Source organism: Oryctolagus cuniculus, chromosome 15 (assembly GCF_964237555.1).
Source record: "Oryctolagus cuniculus chromosome 15, mOryCun1.1, whole genome shotgun sequence".
NCBI lineage: Eukaryota > Metazoa > Chordata > Mammalia > Lagomorpha > Leporidae > Oryctolagus > Oryctolagus cuniculus.
The window spans coordinates 53,097,987-53,116,676 of NC_091446.1; the positions used below are offsets into that span (position 1 = coordinate 53,097,987).

General features: G+C 44.2%; 1 long non-coding RNA gene across 1 annotated transcript in view; it reads right to left on the bottom strand.

Annotated features, from left to right (window-relative positions):
• The window catches only part of LOC138845366 (uncharacterized), a 232,377-nt gene extending 218,158 nt beyond the window's left edge, over positions 1-14,219 (bottom strand). The window contains exon 1 of the long non-coding RNA XR_011382401.1: positions 14,121-14,219. This is a non-coding gene — a long non-coding RNA (uncharacterized lncRNA). The remainder of the gene's footprint in view (positions 1-14,120) is intronic.
• Between the last annotated feature and the right edge of the window lie 4,471 nt (positions 14,220-18,690).

Below are 18,690 nucleotides of genomic sequence, written 5' to 3' on the forward strand. Positions count from 1 at the left end.
CAGTAAATAAGGTACATCTTTCTAGTTTACCATGTGTAGCTCTAACTCATTTCAAAATTATCTTCATCATACTCCACATCATGGAGAAATCATAATACATTCAACCAGCCATGCAGAGGAAAACTTAGTTTCCAGTGTTTTTGTTCTACACATATTGCTGTAAGAAACATCCTTGTAAATAAATCCTTACATATGGATAGTTATTAATTAATTAATTTATTTATTTGAAAGGCAAAGTGACAGAGAAAGGAAGATACAGAGACACGGAGACAGACAGACACAGACATAAATAGAGTGATTCTCTTCCAGCTGTTGGTTCACTCCCCAAATGGTTGCAGGCTAGGCCACACTGAAGCCAGGAACTCCTCCTGGGTCTCCCACATGGGTAGCAGGAGCCAGAGTATTTGGACCAACCTCTACTGCCTTCCTACACACATTAGCAGGGATCTGGATCAGAAGTGGAGCAGCCAGACTCTCCAAAGGGATACCAGCATTGCAGGTAGTAGTTCAACCCACTGTGCCACAACGTGGGCCTCACCTACGGATATTTTCATTTCTTCAGCAGACCTTCACAAAGCTGGGTTGCTAAAGCAGAGCTCAAGAGTGTTTTTTATTCAACTCCAGTATACAATATGCCTAAGTTCCTCACAAAAAGAGACTGGAAAACTGACACTCAAATCAGCAACATTTGGAAAAGTCCAAATCATCAGTAATCTCAAAAGAATTTTTTTCTTTTGCCAATCTGACAGATAAAATGTTACCAGGTGGAAATTAGTCATTTTACTAATTTCTATGATTCATGAATTTAACATTTTTCCACACAGTGGGTTATTGCTTTCCCTCTTCTATGAGGTTTTGTTCAAATCCCAGGTCTGTTAATCCTTTTGGCACTTCATTCTCCTCTTCACAATGGGTCAGACCTTTGCATGTTAAAAAGAGAACATCAACATCGTGTGCCGGCGCCGCGGCTCACTAGGCTAATCCTCCGCCTTGCGGCGCCGGCATACCGGGTTCTAGTCCCGGTCGGGGCGCCGGATTCTGTCCCGGTTGCCCCTCTTCCAGGCCAGCTCTCTGCTGTGGCCAGGGAGTGCAGTGGAGGATGGCCCAGGTGCTTGGGCCCTGCACCCCATGGGAGACCAGGATAAGTACCTGGCTCCTGCCATCGGATCAGCGCGGTGCGCCGGCTGTGGCGCGCTAGCCGCGACGGCCATTGGAGGGTGAACCAACGGCAAAGGAAGACCTTTCTCTCTCTCTCTCTCACTGTCCACTCTGCCTGTCAAAAAAAATAATTAATTAATTTAAAAAAAAAAAAAAGAACATCGTGTCATAGTACCATGAATATTTCCTCCTACCCTCTCTTCTGACTTTAATCATGATGTCATTTGATATATAACTTAAAAATTTTACAAATCAACTCAAAAAACATAGCACCACTTTTGGGGCCAATGAAGCACACAGTGGAGTTTTCGCTTTATGCATGAGATCTCTGTAACTTCACGAACTAGCTGCTACGGATCATAAGCAAGAAGAACAAAGATTAGCCATATTTTTTCATCAACTGATCACATCAGTACTCTATTCTTGAATCACTTTACAGATAAAAAGTTGGGTAAATTCATACCATTTTTCAGTTAATCAAAGAGAGAAGAGGAGGAAGTTTAGGCAAAAAAAAATCTAATGTTCTTTTGCAAGAGACTTTATGAGAACAGTGAGTTCCTTATCAGAATGATAAATAGTAGAAAGGCATATTAACATAGATTGACACAGACATTACACACGTGTACTAAAACTCAATAGTAGTAGAAGAGGCTCCTAAAATGGTAACCGTGTGCTACACACTGTGCTAAGTGGTTTCCTTCGGCGATCTTATGAGGTCTTCTCCCTATTTAAGATGAGGAAAAGTCTTGGAAAAGCTAATTTCACTTACCCAAGGCACAAAGCTGTAATGGGATCCAAACACTAAAGTGCAGTTTGGCAGAACATGGTTGCAAGGTCAAATCCTTGAAAGGATTTTTTTTTAAATTAGATGTATAACACATGCATACTCTTGCCAAATTTCTAATGTACTTCCAAAATCTTATCATTTGTCTACTTCTGATTTAAATATGTTTTGAAAGTTTATGAAGGTCAAAATAACCTTAACACTGTCCCACAGGAGACCATGTTGATAAATACTGTTCAACTGACAAATATCTTTTTGTTCAACAGCCATCAACTTAATATCAGTTGTGCTAGATTCTAGACAAAAAAAAAAAAAAAAAATAGAGGAAAATGTACATATGTCCTGTGAGTCCACTGACTGATTCATTAGGAAAGACAGACTGATCATTCCAATAAAATATGAGAAATGGACACAAAGTAAAAGTGACTGTCATATCTGCAGAAGTCTCTAGATGCCTAGAAGAAAGGACACTTGAGCAAAGTCTTGAAGGACTGTTAGGGATTTGCCAGGAAGAAAAATAAAAGAATGGCACACACTAGCAAAGACTTGCACAAAGATATAGAAGAACACAAAGGCACAGTCCACTTGGGGAAAGGTTGGAGAAGCAAACATTCCACAGCCAAAAGGTCATATAGTTTCATAAAAAACAAAGCATGGGGCTGACGCCGCGGCTCACTAGGCTAATCCTCCGCCTTGCGGCACCGGCACACCAGGTTCTAGTACCCGTCGGGGCGCCGGATTCTGTCCCGGTTGCCCCTCTTCCAGGCCAGCTCTCTGCTGTGGCCAGGGAGTGCAGTGGAGGATGGCCCAAGTCCTTGGGCCCTGCACCCCATGGGAGACCAGGAGAAGCACCTGGCTCCTGCCTTCAGGTCAGCACGGTGCGCCGGCTGCAGCGCGCCGGCCGCGGCGGCCATTGGAGGGTGAACCAACGGCAAAGGAAGACCTTTCTCTCTGTCTCTCTCTCTCACTGTCCACTCTGTCTGTAAAAAAATAAAAATAAAAAATAAAAAAACAAAGCACGAAAAAGAATTATATTTGGTCAAGAAGGGAAAACATTCTGTTCAATCCTAATATGCTGACTTTATCCTGTTTACAATGGAGGATCATAAAATGTTGTAAACTAGAGAATAATATTATTTCTTTGTTTTGTAAAGATAATGAGACTGTACGTTTTCTGGGAGACAATGTGGAAACAAGCAAACAATTTAGGCAGCTGTTCAAGTGGCCCAGGTGAAAGATGATAAAGTCCAGAACCAAAGCAGTGACATAGAGCTGGATAAGAAAAGACTGGATTCAAAAGACATTTGTGGGGAAGACCTGAAAGGACTGGTACCTCATTACATGAGATGGGAGAAAGGTCTCATTAATGACTCAGACTTCTAACTTGGGCTGACAGTGATCACTAACAGATAAAAGGCTTCTTCAGGAACCCATACAAATGTACATTAGATATTTACTCATCTGCCTAGTCTATCAACTTCTGGGCAAATCTGCTGCTTAAAATTAGCTTACTGGGAGACTGCAAAACAGCATGTACAACCGACAGCTTCATCACAGTTCAGATCGCAGAGAATGGAGAACTTTGAAGCTGGTAGAAATTTTGCCAGTTGGTTGGAAACTCTGTAGAAGTTATTTGGCCAAGGACGTACACACTTGGGGTACAGACTGAACCCAAATTTCCCAATGTAGGGAGCACTTCGCTACACTGATTCTTCAAACACCTAAAGAATGTTGAGTTCATCAGTTGTACACATGAAGAGAAACAATGGACACTCACACCAATGTAAACCATTTCACATCTAGCTGTAGCTGTGCAACACAACTGAAGTTTGCAGAATGAAGGATGGTCCTACAGGATCTTAGTTACTGTTATGTATTTGCTCTCCAGAACTCAGTAGACTAACAAAACAGCTTCCTGACCTATTTAATGTTTACTAAGATTAAAAAGTGCAAAAACTCCAGAGATGCTAAAAATTCCAAGTATCTTAAGAAGGCAAAATTTTAAGTGTCCAATCATTTTTGAGAAGTTATTTATTGTCACTTATAGCAATATTTATTATATATTATTACTAACTTAATAAGATGCTAGGTTAGTTTAATGGAAAAGCTGTCACACTAAAAACAGCAGTGCCTTTTTAAAAATGGTACACACAAGGGCCGGCGCTGTGGCGCAGCGGGTTAACACCCTGGCATCCCTTATGGGCACCAGTTTGAGACCTGGCTGCTCCACTTCCTGTCCAGCTCCCTGCTGTGGCCTGGGAAAGCAGTAGAGGATGGCCCAAGTCCTTGGGCCCCTGCACCCACATGGGAGACCCAGAAGAAGCTCCTGGCTACCGGCTTCAGATCGGTGCAACTCCGCCATTGAGGCCAATTGGGGAGGGAACCAACGGATGGAAGACACCCCCCCCCCCGCCCCACCCGCCTCTCCTCTCTCTGTAACTCTGACTTTCAAGTAAAAAAAAAAAAAAAAAAATTAAAAAAAAGGTACACACAAAAATAAAAACTAGTATGTTCATATAACACTAAACAATCTGAATTAAGTACATTACCTAATGATACAATTTGATCCTTACAACTTGAGATGAGTAGGCATTATCATTTTCCCCATTTTTTAGTTTAAGAAACTAAATCATAGAACAGTTTGGAATCACGCTTCAGGATCTTTTTCACCACTCTGCACATTAACCGACTCTAAGTATGTATCTTTTCTACTAAATCACAATGCTATCCTTTTCTGATTATTTCATTTCAACTGTTGAGAAAGAGAAAACACAGCATTAACATTGATTTTTGTTCTCAACATTTTATTGGGTAGTACGGTAAATGAGATTCTCACACAAGAGGCAGGCCTTCATTGCATTTTACAACTGAACTTGAAACTCTCGTCTGTATACCACTCCCAGTTAGGTGAACACTGGGATCACCAAGGGCATGATCAATTTCTCTCCAGCTTCTGCAGCTTTCACTTCAATAACTGGGTGACCTTTCGGTGCCAGCAGAGTTCACCTATGATTACCAGCAACACTTCCACAGTAGCAGGGAGTGAACACTTTAGAAGGCTAATAATTTTTGGCTGACTTTTAACCATTATGACTGTTTTTTAAAACAATCTAGACACTTGGTTTCACAAAAACATACAATATACACAAAACATAACTGTAACCAACTTTTATAACTGTCATTTCAGAAAGATTACAATAAGGAGTAGAAAAGGAAAGTAAGTTGAAAACCTGATGTTATCTTGGAAGCAAAGGTCAAAGCAATGTGGAGGTAAGAGCCAAGAAACATGCAAAACAAACGAGGAAAGTTAAAGAAATTGATTCTCCAGTACAGTCTCCAAAGGAATGCAGCCCTGCCCACCAATTTTGGAGTTTTAACCTCCAGATATCAGATAAATCTGTTATATTAATCTCTCCTTTTTCTCACCACAAAAGTGACCTATTACATTTCAAATTTAACTTAGAAAACAAGTATTATAATAGAAAGTAGTATGTATGCTCCCTCAAAAAAAACCATAACTCTAGATCCTTGAAGAATAATACATTCTTGGACAACTAATTTTTAGAGATAATAGGATGCCGAGCACCTTCGAAATCTATGAAGATTGGTAGGGATACTTTGAGCATAAATTTAGAATTTAAATACTTTTTATGTTCCATTCTAATTCTGCAAAACTGATAGAGCCACCTGGCATATCAGTCTCTATTAACCAAAATGCAAAATTAACAAGGACCTTAATTTTTAAATAATACCAAACCAGTGTACCGTATAGTAAACACTTTTTTAAAAGATTCTCTCCATGTGATAATTCACTTAAAAGTTTAGAAAACAATCCCAATTTTATATCACTTGGAACATTCATTCCATAAAACAAAAATATGAGGGTCTCTTGGGTTAAGTCTAGTGGTAACAGAATTGATCACTCTTACTACATGAGACAACAATATATTGTTTGGTTTTATTCTTTTTTTTAATTTTATTTATTTATTTATTTTTGACAGGCAGAGTGGACAGTGAGAGAGAGAGACAGAGAGAAAGGTCTTCCTTTGCCGTTGGTTCACCCTCCAATGGCCGCCGTGGCCGGCGCGCTGCGGCCCGCGCACCTTGCTGATCCGATGGCAGGAGCCAGGTACTTCTCCTGGTCTCCCATGGGGTGCAGGGCCCAAGCACTGGGGCCATCCTCCATTGCACTCCCGGGCCACAGCAGAGAGCTGGCCTGGAAGAGAGGCAACCAGGACAGAATCCGGCGCCCTGACCAGGACTAGAACCCGGTGTGCCAGCGCTGCAGGCGGAGGATTAGCCTAGTAAGCTGCGGTGCCAGCCAGATTTTTTAACTGACATAGCAGTTTAACATTTCTATACCTCATACTCCTATTTCTTGGACCAAGCACTATACTCTTAAGGTCCATGCATATACCTTGTATCTAATCTGTTGCCTCTACTGCCATAGACAATTGCATGATGTGTGCTAGCCATCATCCCTCTCCCTCTCTCTCCCAGTTAACTTCCACCCCCCTGCACCACTGACAACACAGCAGAGAACGATCTTGGACATATCCTGCATCCATAGGATAACCAGTCAATTTGCTTAAGCAATAACTGCTGGATCATAGATAACCAGTCAATTTGCTTAAGTAATACTAGATTGCTCCGCAGGACAACTGCTCGAGTCTGTGCTTCCACCAGCAACACAAGGCTCCCCCTTTCTTCCTTCCTTTCCTCACTTGGTTTTTCCTGTTATTAGCTTTGTCAGGACAATAAGCAAATCTAACCCTGAACTTTGTTTTTCTTTTCAAGAAATTGAAACAATCTACCCCGATTACCTAATAGGATTGTCTTGAGACACAAATTTAAAGGAATTATGTGAAAGCACTTTTAAAAATAGAAATGATTGCCTACAAATGTAAGCAATTAGTGTTATTCTTGTCCTCCCAATAGTTGTTTCTAACAGTCCTGCCTCCTCCCTCTGGATGAAGAGAGCTAAGTGAATGAGCCTAAAGCTTGGGAAATAGAACTTTCTCCTGGACACCCACACATTAAGGGGAATTGAAACAGAACGGGGAAAATACTATTTCTTCTTTGTTTACTCATCTACACATCTATTTAAGCAAATATTTATTAATGACTGATTATATTTTATATCTAGCACTCTAACACTAAAATATAAAAATCTACACAGCACGGGGTGCCAGATTCTGTCCCGGTTGCCCCTCTTCCAGGCCAGCTCTCTGCTGTGGCCAGGGAGTGCAGTGGAGGATGGCCCAAGTGCTTGGGCCCTGCACCCCATGGGAGACCAGGATAAATACCTGGCTCCTGCCATCGGATCAGCGCAGCGCGCGGACCGCAGCGGCCATTGGAGGGTGAACCAATGGCAAAGGAAGACCTTTCTCTCTGTCTCACTCTCTCACTGTCCACTTTGCCTGTCAAAAAAAAAAAAATCTACACAGCAAATATGCATACTACATGAATACAACTTCCATCTATACCTTGAATTCAGCATACATTCTACTACTAAATGTATTATTTCAAACATGATAACTTCTGTTATAGAATAACAGCTATTTATTGAGTATATACTAGATCAATACTTCATATATGTTCTCTCACTTAGAACAATCCTACAAGGTGAATGTGATTTCTACAGTTCCTCATATTAGGAAACAGGTAGAGTATGACATTGTCAAAGTTCATCAAATTGCATACTTCAATTTGGTGAATTTTACTGAATGTAAATTATGTCTCGATAAAGGTGATTCATAAATGTGCTTTCACATCCACACATATACAAGATAAAGAATTTATTATACTTAGTTTCACATTCCCTGGTATCCAGTGAAGACACTTCTTGGAGTCGTAAAAAAAATCATATTCCACCACCCTAACACTGAACAATCCTGTTACAGACCTCAATTCTCATACCTGATTCATGTATCTGAGGATCTACTTGATATTTATTTGTTCGACGTAGAAAGAGAGAACTAATCAATCATTCTCAGTATAGGAGTAATTTCTCTACTTAAATTCATTTAAATAGTTTGCTAAACTATGACATTTGGAAGACTAAGGACTAATTATTTAGGTGTCTTTCCCTATGTGTGTCTGATACCCAATAACTGTCAAATACATAACAATTCAATGAAAAGAAAACCCAGAAAATCAGTATGTTTCACTGTTGAATGCTGTGTTTGCAAATTCTGGGCTTTGCTTCCCAACTGCATGTTCACTTTCTTTGGGTAACTGAAATCAACCACAGTCAAAGTGTGAATATTTACACCACAGACACGGGCAAATGCTACAAATCAAGGTGCCTTCCTCTCCTTCTCCTTCTTCTACCACTGAGAACATCTCAAATTAAAAAAAGGAAAGGAGGGAAGAAGGGAGACAGGCAGGAGGGAAGGAAGTTCAGCATCAGACCAAGACCCATAGACCAAGCAAGTATCCCAACTCATCACCATCTATTACATGAAATGCTCATGTACTTGTATAACCCACTGAAATCCGCCTTCTTTAGTCAATGTTCAGTTACTAGCCCAAACTTACTGAGATGTGCTCTTGTGCCACTTCTCCTTGGAACTGACAAGTTTCCTGTGTTCTACGATGTCATCAATTGTAAAAAGCACAATTACTTTAATATGAGACTTCCAGGGAAAAGGAAATTATGTTTTAAAAACTGGTATGATAAACTGAAAAGTTCCCCATATTTGGAAACTTATCCTAACATCAAGAATGCCAACGTGAGGGGAAAAAAATGCTTCTTGGAAAAGAATAAAATGTTTTACTTTATGACTAATTATCTGTACCTTTCTTAGCATTAAAAAATTTTTAAATCATAAGCGATTACAGCTGGAAGGAACCTTAGACATATTTTATTCCAACTCTCTCCTTTGTCCAGTATAGAAACTGAAATTCAAGAGGTAATAAGATTCTGAGGTTACAAAGCTAATTAGTTGGAGAATGGGGACACCATTCCTTGCCTCCTGGTTTTACCATCACTGCTTTCTCTATTTCTCAAGACAAGGGTTCCAATCTAGTTCCAGTGTTACCAAGCTGCCACTTTCATTATCTTCCAGAAGCTCTGCTTCTTCATATATTAAATGAGGTGGGTTAATAATACAGGAGTACTCCAAAAAGTTCAGTGGACATGGGGCTGGAGCAGTGGCCATTTGGCCTAGCAGGTAAGACACCAGTTAGGACACCACATCCCATATTGGAGTGCCTGGGTTTGGTAGCCAGCTGCAGCTTCTGATTCCAGCTTCCTGCTGATGCAGACCCTGGGAGGCCGTGATGATGGCATAAAGACTGGGTTGCTGTTATCCACATGGGAGACCTAGACTGAATTTCTACTTACCAGCTTCTTCAGCGGGGGCCTCTGTGGGTTTCTGGAAAGTGGACCAGTAAATGGGAGCATTCTGTGTTTGTCTGTCTGTGTGTGTCTATGTGTGTGACTGCCTCTCAAATTAAAAAAAAAAAAAAAGTTAATGGAAAATGAAATTTTAAAATAAGTGTATTGGGGCCAGTGCTGTAGTATAGTAGGTAAAGCTACCACCTTCAGTGCTGGCATCCCCTGTGGGTGCCAGTTTGTGTCCTGGCTGCTCCACTTCAGATCCAGCTCCCTGCTTTTGTGCTTGGGAAAAGCAGCAGAAAATGGCCCAAGTATCTGGGCCCCTGCCACCCACAAGGGAGACCCCGAAGAAGCTCCTGGCTTCAGCCTGGCCCAGCCCTGGCTGTTGCAGTCATCTGGGGAGTGAACCAGTGGATGGAAAATACCTCTCTCTGTAACTCTAACTTTCAAAGTAAATAAATAAATCTTAAAAAAAAAAAAAACTAAGTTTGCTTTAGTACAAAATATTGTTAAAGCCATGAAAAGTATTTTCATAATATATAGGGTCTGTAAATTCTTTGAAGACTCCTCATAAGCATAGATTTCAAGTGTATTTTGCATTAAAATAAATTTACCTTTCAATTCCATTTTGCATGAGCCTTAAAATACTCTCAAACTTACTCTCAAGTTTATTGTGAAGTATATAGAATCTACTTTGAGATGCCCAAGGAAATCATAACTGTTATTGCTGGTAGGCAATGCAATCATTTTTCAATGTTTTCAAGTTGCGTAAGTTTTCTCTAACCAAACTGGATTATGAACTTCTTAAGAGTAGTTCATTATGTACCTAAAAGTGTATTTTACGTGACAGGAGCTCAAATTCTGTGTTTAAACCGTTAATGCCGTTCTGGAACCTGAATGCCAGGTGCTTGTCATCACTCACTTGATCCTTCATTCAACAAACATTAATTGAGGACCTAGTGTGTGTCAAGCACTGTATGTGATGCTGAAGGACAAAGCTGCAGTCACAGAGCTGCTTTTGTACCAAATTCCCTCTAAAAGGCCATGACTTGCTTGGGGGAAAGGGAATGAGAAGCCCCACAAGTGCACAGCAGATCCTTAGCACCAAACCTGGCATTCCACAGGGAGGCTATGCAAGGCACAAATGCACCCAGATGCTAGAGGGGCAGAATAATGACCAATGAATCACTGCAATTATCTTGCAAACACTTTGGGAAACTGCTTTCTAGTTCAGCAACACACAGTTCAGCCACACGGAGTTACTCTACAAACACACTCAAATTAACTTCAGGTCTACCTCCTTCCCCTACCAGGTCAGGTCCAAAAGGTACATTAGGGCCAGTGTTCCAGTATTTGTTTTTCCCTCCTATTATGTGAAAATGGCAGTAAATGGCATCTTGTCAAAGATACATAAAAATATTTTATTTCATATATTCAAGCTCTAACAACAAACACCAGATCATTGAATTTATGGTTATTAATATATATCTGAGAAAAATACTATCACCTACTCAGAAGTGAGATTATAATTGTGACTACTTCTCCCTTGTCCATCATAACATAATTCAGCCAGATACTACCTTTTCAAGAGAAGAAACACACCAAAAAACTTGTTCTATTTTGGTGACATTTGTCTTACTCCCATGATTAACTAAGGAACCTACCTGGTTCCTAGAAAAATTGATGTCCATTTGAACAGACAGATCCACCAAAAGATGTAGTTTGCCTCCTACTAAGTCTGTTTAGACAAATGCCCAAGGTATATTTCAGCCATGACTACAGGTTTTAGAGATGTTGTCACCTTTTAAAGTTCAATTGGGAAAAAAGAGAAATGGTTTTCAGATACTGCTCTTAATTATAATAGAACTTTCAGTCTGTAACTAATAGCTGGGATTTTAGTAATTAAATGTGTACATATAAAGTGGGCAATACTGAAATAACTTTAAAAACGATTATTGTGGGACCTGCAAATGGCAAATGTGTTAAGCTGATGCCTTTGATGCGGGCATCCCTTATTGGCACCAGTTCACGTACCAACTGCTCCACTTTTGATCCAGCTCCCTGCTATGGCCTGAGAAAGCAGTAAAAGATGGCCCAAGTGCTTGGGCCCCTGCACCCATGTGGGAGACTGAGATGGAGTTCCTGGCCCAGCTGTGGCCTTTGTAGCCATTTGTAGAGTGAACCAATGAATGGAAGATTTTCTCTCTCTTTCTCTCTCTCTCTCTCTCTCTAACTCTGCCTTTCAAATAAACAAATCTTTAAAAAATATCTGGATAGAAGGCAATTTAAAATGGTTGTTGTGTTCACATGTTGACATTGGATAAAAATGAAAAAATCGTGGTCAAACGTCCCTATTGTTCCAGGCACTGTAGCATTACTCCAGCATCTCTCTTGAACTCACATTTAAAGTCATGTGAACCACAGCCCAGTCAATACATACAGGGACAGGTTGCTTCATACTTGATTAGTTCACTAGCAACCCTGCTTGTTTCCAAAGGGTAAATGTTAATAATGTAAGTTTGGGGAAGTTGTAATAATTAATTAACTAAAACTCACTAAGTGTTCTAACTCAAAATTGTTGTTGCGGAAAAGTGATACACAGTCAGTTTTATCAATTTCAGGTATTTAGTTTATTCAAAAAGTGAAAATATATACAGGCGGGATTTCATATAATCTCCAACTTATACTCACAGGTTTCCTATAACAGCAATAACACTTCCTAAAAAAAATACACAAACATCTGTGCTTAAAAAATGGAAAACCTTTAAATAAACCAACCTAATGGAGATCCATTTGGGGAAAACCAGTGAGAGTTCAGAACAATCACATTCTTTTCAATTATCAAAATACTATTCTAGAATTAAGCATTTGCTCTATAAACCCATTCAGACCATGAAAGGAAAGAAAAAGATAAGTACTGAAGAAAAGAAATCCACAGTACTAATGTAACCACCACCACAAAAACACAAACAGATTCAGAATCAACAGTGTGTCCTTGGATTCCAAAACACACCACTGGTCTACACATTGTCTGAAAGGCATTGGGCTACATTCTCTGTCATGGAGCCTAACGCATTATTGTGTAGGTTACAAAACATTTATTTATGCCTTCACAGAAAGAACACTGAGAAACATCCTAAATAAAAGTCTAACTACAGTGCAAATTCACAGCTCATTTATTCATCTGTCACTGATTGGAGAGCTGAGAGAAGTAGGGCCTCTTGATCTTAGGAGCTGGGTTGCAGATATTCAAAGGAATGCCTTGTTCCAGAGGATTGGTTTTTACCTTTACATTTGCTTTCAAAATGGAAAAAAAAAAAAAAAAATTGCTTCCTTAAGGATGCACTGGTTTGAGCCCAGCTCAGCAGATTCTAAGGAGGCCTACACCGCCAAAGCAGCTGTCTGTGTCCACCCTGAGACACCTCCCTCCCGCCTCCCTACCAAGGCCTATCTGCTGGCCTGTTGTCCTGGAATAAGATCTGGTGTCACCCTAGGATGGCTCCCGGATGCTTTCAAGAGGAAGTGACCTCTTTCAGACCCAGACAAGCCACACTCATTCCCAAACAAGCAGAATCAAAACTCAGAATTAAGGTAGCAATTAAAAAAAAAAAAGGTTTAGCCTTTGGAAGACTTTCCCTGGATACCTGCAGGATTTTCAGAAGTGACAATTACAGAAAAGACATGACATGGACTACGACATTTGTGTTATCAAGGTCAATTCTACAAATTCGAAACTAGGTAAACTACAGTTATCAAGGATTTTTTAAAAAGGGTCTATTTTTCCCAAAAAACGGGATATGCACGCACAGATTTTAAAAAAAAGAAAAAAAGCCCCAGAAGGTGCGCGAAATTGAGTCTCCCTACTCTGGTGCCCCCCACCCCCTCCCAGGACTCGCAGTTCCCGGGACCTTCCGCCTCAGGCATTTCTCCGCGCAAGCAAACAGAAGTGAGCATTTAAACCAACTACCCGGTATCACACACGCAGCGGCGGCTCCAAAATGGCTATTAACGCCTCGGGGGCTCAAAGGTGGCAATCGGTCGTCGGTTGTGGGGCCGAAGGACCAAGACGGCTCTCGTAGCTGCGCGGGGCCCCCAGTTTCTAGCCCGTGTGTCTTACTTGCATGCCTTCACAGGGCTCTGCAGAAGCCAAGTCCAGCACAAGCCAACCCCGGCACTGCAACTACACCTGCACCGCCCTCCACTTCTGGGTCCCCCGTCTTTAAAGCGCAGTTTGTGTTTCCACTGGATTAAATAAAGTGTCCCGACTCACCTTCCAAAAAAAAAAAAAAAAATCCTAACTGAAGGTAACTTTCAGAACCAGGTACATTTGCTCCCCGTCAAACATGCAGCCTACTCGGACCGTGTCCTTAGGTGGAGTTCAGCCTGGTACTGCGCTGGAGGGGCGAGCCAGGATCGGGAACGCCTGCGGCCGGGAGACGGAGCGAGGGCGTCCGGAGCCCTGGGCCCTGCTTTTCGTTTTCTACACAGCTGTTTCGAAGCAGAAGCCCCAAGCCCCTGGGGCCCTCCCCGCTCCGTCCTCGGATGCGCCGCGCAGGGGAAGATCACGAGTTCGCCCCTCCGTCCCGGGCGGCAACTCGAGCCCCGCGCTCTCCGAAGCCGCCGGACCCCCATGGCTCGCAGAAATCGGTCCCCCCGCCTCCCCCGGCCACTGCTGCCGCCCGGCACCCCTGGGGTGGGGTGGGGGGCAGGGCTCCAGGCAGCGCCCCTGTGTCCCAAAGGCTCCCCGGACCCCCACCCCGCGCCTCCCGACAGCTGCGTCGCGGCGCGCCTCTGCGGGGAAGAAAGCCACAGGTAGGGGGGCGGCGCGGCGCTCACCTGCGCAGGAGGAGTGCTCTCGGCGCCGGCGGGAGAGGAGGAGGCGGAGGAGGCCATGTTGTGGGGCAGCCGCTGCGAATGCAGCTTCCAGGAACTCCGATCTCCGCCCCCGTCCCGCTCCTTCTGTCCCCAAAATGTGCGCCTTCTTGGGAAAAAGTTGGGCTTGTGGCTCAGGAACGCCGAGCGCTGAGCCGCGCCGCCCGCCCCGCGCCGCGTCTCCTCCCCCTGCTGTGTCCGCGGCGCCCGCCAGGTGCCCGCGCGGGCCGGTGCGCGGGGGGCGGGCCGGGCTCAGGTAGGGGCGCGGAGGCGGGCCGGGCAGCTGATCGCGGAGCCCCGGCCGGCCCGCGCCGGCAGTCGGCCCTCGCGGGCATGCCAAATCGAACGGCGCCCGAGGGGCTGGGCTGCGGCGGACAGGTAGCGGGTGAGAGGTGGGTGGCCTTGCCCTAAGAGGGACGGAGGGGGCTCCAGAAACAGAGGGAGGGCCAGTGCTGTTTCCTCTGGGCTGTTCAGTCGCATCCTCATTAGAGCAGAGTAATAACCTTTGAGGATTAATCGATGCTTAGGAGCGGTTAAGAGAATAAAATCATCGTTCGGCAAAGTTGGGTTTGCCTTTTCTTTATTGCTGACTTCCAGAGTACAATCACCGCAGAAACCGCTTAGCAACTGGGTTTCCTGCCTCCCTTCCACCCCGCAGCTCTCAGATAGCTTCAGCTCCCGCGCCCGGTTTTGCTAAGCCAAACTCTGGAGCTGTCCCGGGTGCGAGGTAGGCACCGAGCCAGATCCAGCAAGGAGACGGGGAGCAGGACCCCTGCGTGTCCTAGTTTCCTGGAGCCCCAGTGACAAGGGTTCTCAGCGCTCCTATCCGGACCCAGGCTGGCGGCACGGCTGGGTGACCAGAATTTGCTGTTCTGATGGGTGGTGGTAGAAGGGAGCAAGGTGGCTGTGCTCACATTGTTTCCCGAAAGGGGGTATAAGGGTGAGAGGGAAGCATTGAAGCCGTGCACAGAACTGGCCATAGCAGGGTGAGAATTGTATTCCTTTCCCTCTTCTCTTTCAGTTCTCCTGGTTACAGGGAGAAAGTTAAGTATTCTCTCTCAAAGGGCAGCTAAATTCCCTTTTTAGCACAGAGAGAGCAGTCCCCAAGGCTCAGAGTCCTAGGCAAGCAAGCACTGGTGTCTAGGTAGAATTTATAGCATTGTTTCATTTTCATTGTTTAGTTTCAATGCTTATTGTTAAGGTTACTTTCTATTTATAGTAGAGAAGCAAAGTTTCTTTTTTTAAGCAAGTACATACAAGTTAAAAATACCTAAGAAGAGAAATAGTTCAGGTGGGACTGGTATGAAACAAAGAATCTCAAAGGTAGGTAGGTGATGACTGAAGGGTGGGAAAGCACTAGCATTGTCCGCTAGAGTCAGCTAAATCCTGAGGGACTAACCAGAGAACACCTAGCTTTCGTCCGAGAGACACGTGAAGCTGACAAAACGTTTCTCTGGCATCAGCTCTGTGGCGGCCCTGTGCTGCATGCCCTCTTCACATTTAGGCCTTCCAAAAGCCTTGCAAGACAATCTGGAGATTAGCCTGGGTCACAAACTAACTCTCTAGCTGGGGCAGTCTTGAGTTTTATAAAATTCTTCAGAGTTTAAAAAATCCACAATCCCCTGAATTTCTGTTCAATTCTGTGTGTTGTATCATGGGGAATATATAGTTTTTCCCCATTTTGCAAAGGGATCTGCATGTCTGCCCCAAAACGTTTAAGAACAACTGTTACCCCTTAAGGCTTTTAGGGTTCCTGTGGCCATGTTAGATGTTAAGGTCCATGGGAACAAAGGCCACCTTCATGTGCCTCCCACTGTGCCCTAGCCTGGCGCTGCTTCCCTCAGGCACCGAGAGCAGTGGGTTGTGCTAACTCCAATGTGAAGCAGACAAGGCAGGCTGCAGGAACCAGGGGAGGCTGTCTTGGGGAGAGCATCACCTCTGTAAATCCTGCACACACATATTTTACAACCGCAAGAGAATTGGTACACAAGAGGAGAACTCCCAGCCAGGTGGACAATGGAGGGAGGACGATGTCTGAGCACAGCAGGAACTTAACACCAGAAGTGGCACCTGGCAGAGGAGCCAGAAAGAGGCGCTTTCTGCAGAGCCGTGCAGGTCCGGTCTTTGTGAGAAACACTTGCATTGCAAAGCATCAGAGACACTTGCCTCCCTTTCTCCAGAGGCAGGTGGCTGCCCAGCTGACAGCGCTGGCTCCAGAAGGACCCTGGGAGTCTGGCAGCATCTCTCCTGCCTTTAAAAACTAAAACTAAGACTCAACCAAAGCCCTTTCCCTGCAGCCAATCACTGCCTCCAACTCTGTCCTCCTCTCTGCCCCTCTTCACAGCCAAGTGTCTTAAAAGACAGCAGTCAGGGCCAGCGTCGTGGCAGAGAGGGTAAAGCCACTGCCTGCAATGCCAGCATCCCATGTGGGCCCAGTTCATGCCCCGGCTGCTCCACCTCTGATCCAGCTCCCTACTAGTGGCCTGGGAAGAGCAGTGGAAGATGGCCCAAGTGCTTGGGCCCCTACACCCATTGGGGAGACCTGGAAGAATCTCCCGGCATCGGCCTGGCTCATCCCAGGCCATTGGTGGCCATCTGGGGAGTGAACCAACAGTTAGAGGATCTCTCTCTCTCTCTCTCTCTCTCTCTCTCTCTTTCTCCATTCCCCTCCCTCCCTCCTCCTCTGTAGCTCTGATTTTCAAATAAATAAGTAAATATTTAAAAAACAAAAGAAGAGCAGCCAACACTGGCATCCCGCCTTTCTCACTTACACACTCCTGTATTTGCAGCAGCTCCAGTCTTTGTCCTTCCTCAGCTATTGAAATGCTCTGATTGACCTCATGTATGCCAGTTCCAGTAAGGATGTTTCCAGGCCATATCTCCATTGATCTGCCAAGGATCCTTGAGATGACTGGCCACTACCTTCCTCTTATATCTCTTAAGTTTGAACCTCAGTCTCGTTCCTCTTTTAATGCATTCTGCAGTCCCATTAAGGCATCGGCTATTACATAATGACTCCTAAATCCAACTAAGACAATTTCCTTGAGCTCCAAGCTCATAGTCCATCTCAACTGAGACAGAACACATCATTTCTCCTCTGTACCCACTGGCAACAGATTCATCTACTCTACCAAGTTTCCTAGGTCATTCGTTAGCAACACAGCTTCAAATCGGGTTGAGAAGACTCTGCCCCCCGCCCTTCCCTCCCTATCCAATCTGACACTGAGTCCTAAACAAGACTTTAAAATATCCCCCTGTCTCCATCCCCACTACGTCCCTGGATTTGACCCTGTAATCACTATGATTCATTGAGCAATTACATGTGCCAGGTCATCACGCCAATTCACATTTTCTCATCATCTCTCACCTAGAGACTACAGTATCTCCTACTTTTGTGTAGTGCATCAGTTCTATTTTCCATTGTTAAAATTTTCCTAAAATTTTAAATCATCACATGGTTACACACTGGTTAAAATTACTTAGTAGCTCATTCTGTCCTTCAGGATAAAGATTGAACTCAGCGTGGGTGTCGCTCCCCCTCTTCATGGAGGAACGACACAGGACCCTGCGCTGTTCTTTCGTCTGCTCAGCCCTTCCCGGGTTTGCTGCTGGTTCTTCCCGGGTTGGCTACCGACCCTTCCACCTCTGTGGAAGGGCGGTTCCCCCTGCCACTTTCCCCACTTCCGCGGGGGAGCGGCACCGCCAGCTGGCTCTCTCGGGGGCTGCTCATATGTTCCTCAGGTGTTCCTGGTGCATGCCGTCTCTCACCTCCTTTATAGTCCTCTTCCACCAATCCCAACTCTGCTACCCAAACGCCAAGTACGCTGCTCTCCTCCAATCAGGAGCAGGTCCTGCTGTTTATTGGTTGAACTGGAGGCAGCTGTGTAGAAGCTGTTTCCTCCTCTCCCAGCGCCATATTGTGGGAGAGCAGATGCATAGAACAAGTCTTAATTTGAGTAACAGTCTAGTCTGAGTTGCTCCCCACACGTGGGCCTTGCTCACTTCTTCCCCCATGTCAATTGCTCTCCGGCAGTGTTTCCATCTCTATCACTTTCTCTATCTGTCTCAGCCCTACCCGCCGCCCCCAGCCCCGCCACACACAGCCATTCTGTGTTAGTGACATCCCCCCAAACACCACAGCCATTGTCTATCTGAGGACAGTCCTTCCACTAGAAAACCCCTTGTCCTCTGCCTCCCCTCTGTGCTTTGCCTGGTTGGCTTCTACTCCTCCATCAAGACTCCGTTCAGCAAACAAATCTTCAAGGAAAGCTGCCCCGATGCTTTTCCTATTAAAGTGTGGTTTGTTGTCCGTCCTTTGTTCTTCCAAAATATCCTGGAGCACGTTTCTAATTGTTTTGAAGACCATGAGCATTTTTCTGCAATTTGGAAATATAAAAAATTACAAAAACCTAAAGTGGATTCATGTGAAGTTATTTATAGTCTTTATTCCATTTAGTGTAACTATTTATATTTTAATTATGAACCATTGTTCCAGACCCTTTTACAGGTGTTATGTGATATACAGATTGTACCC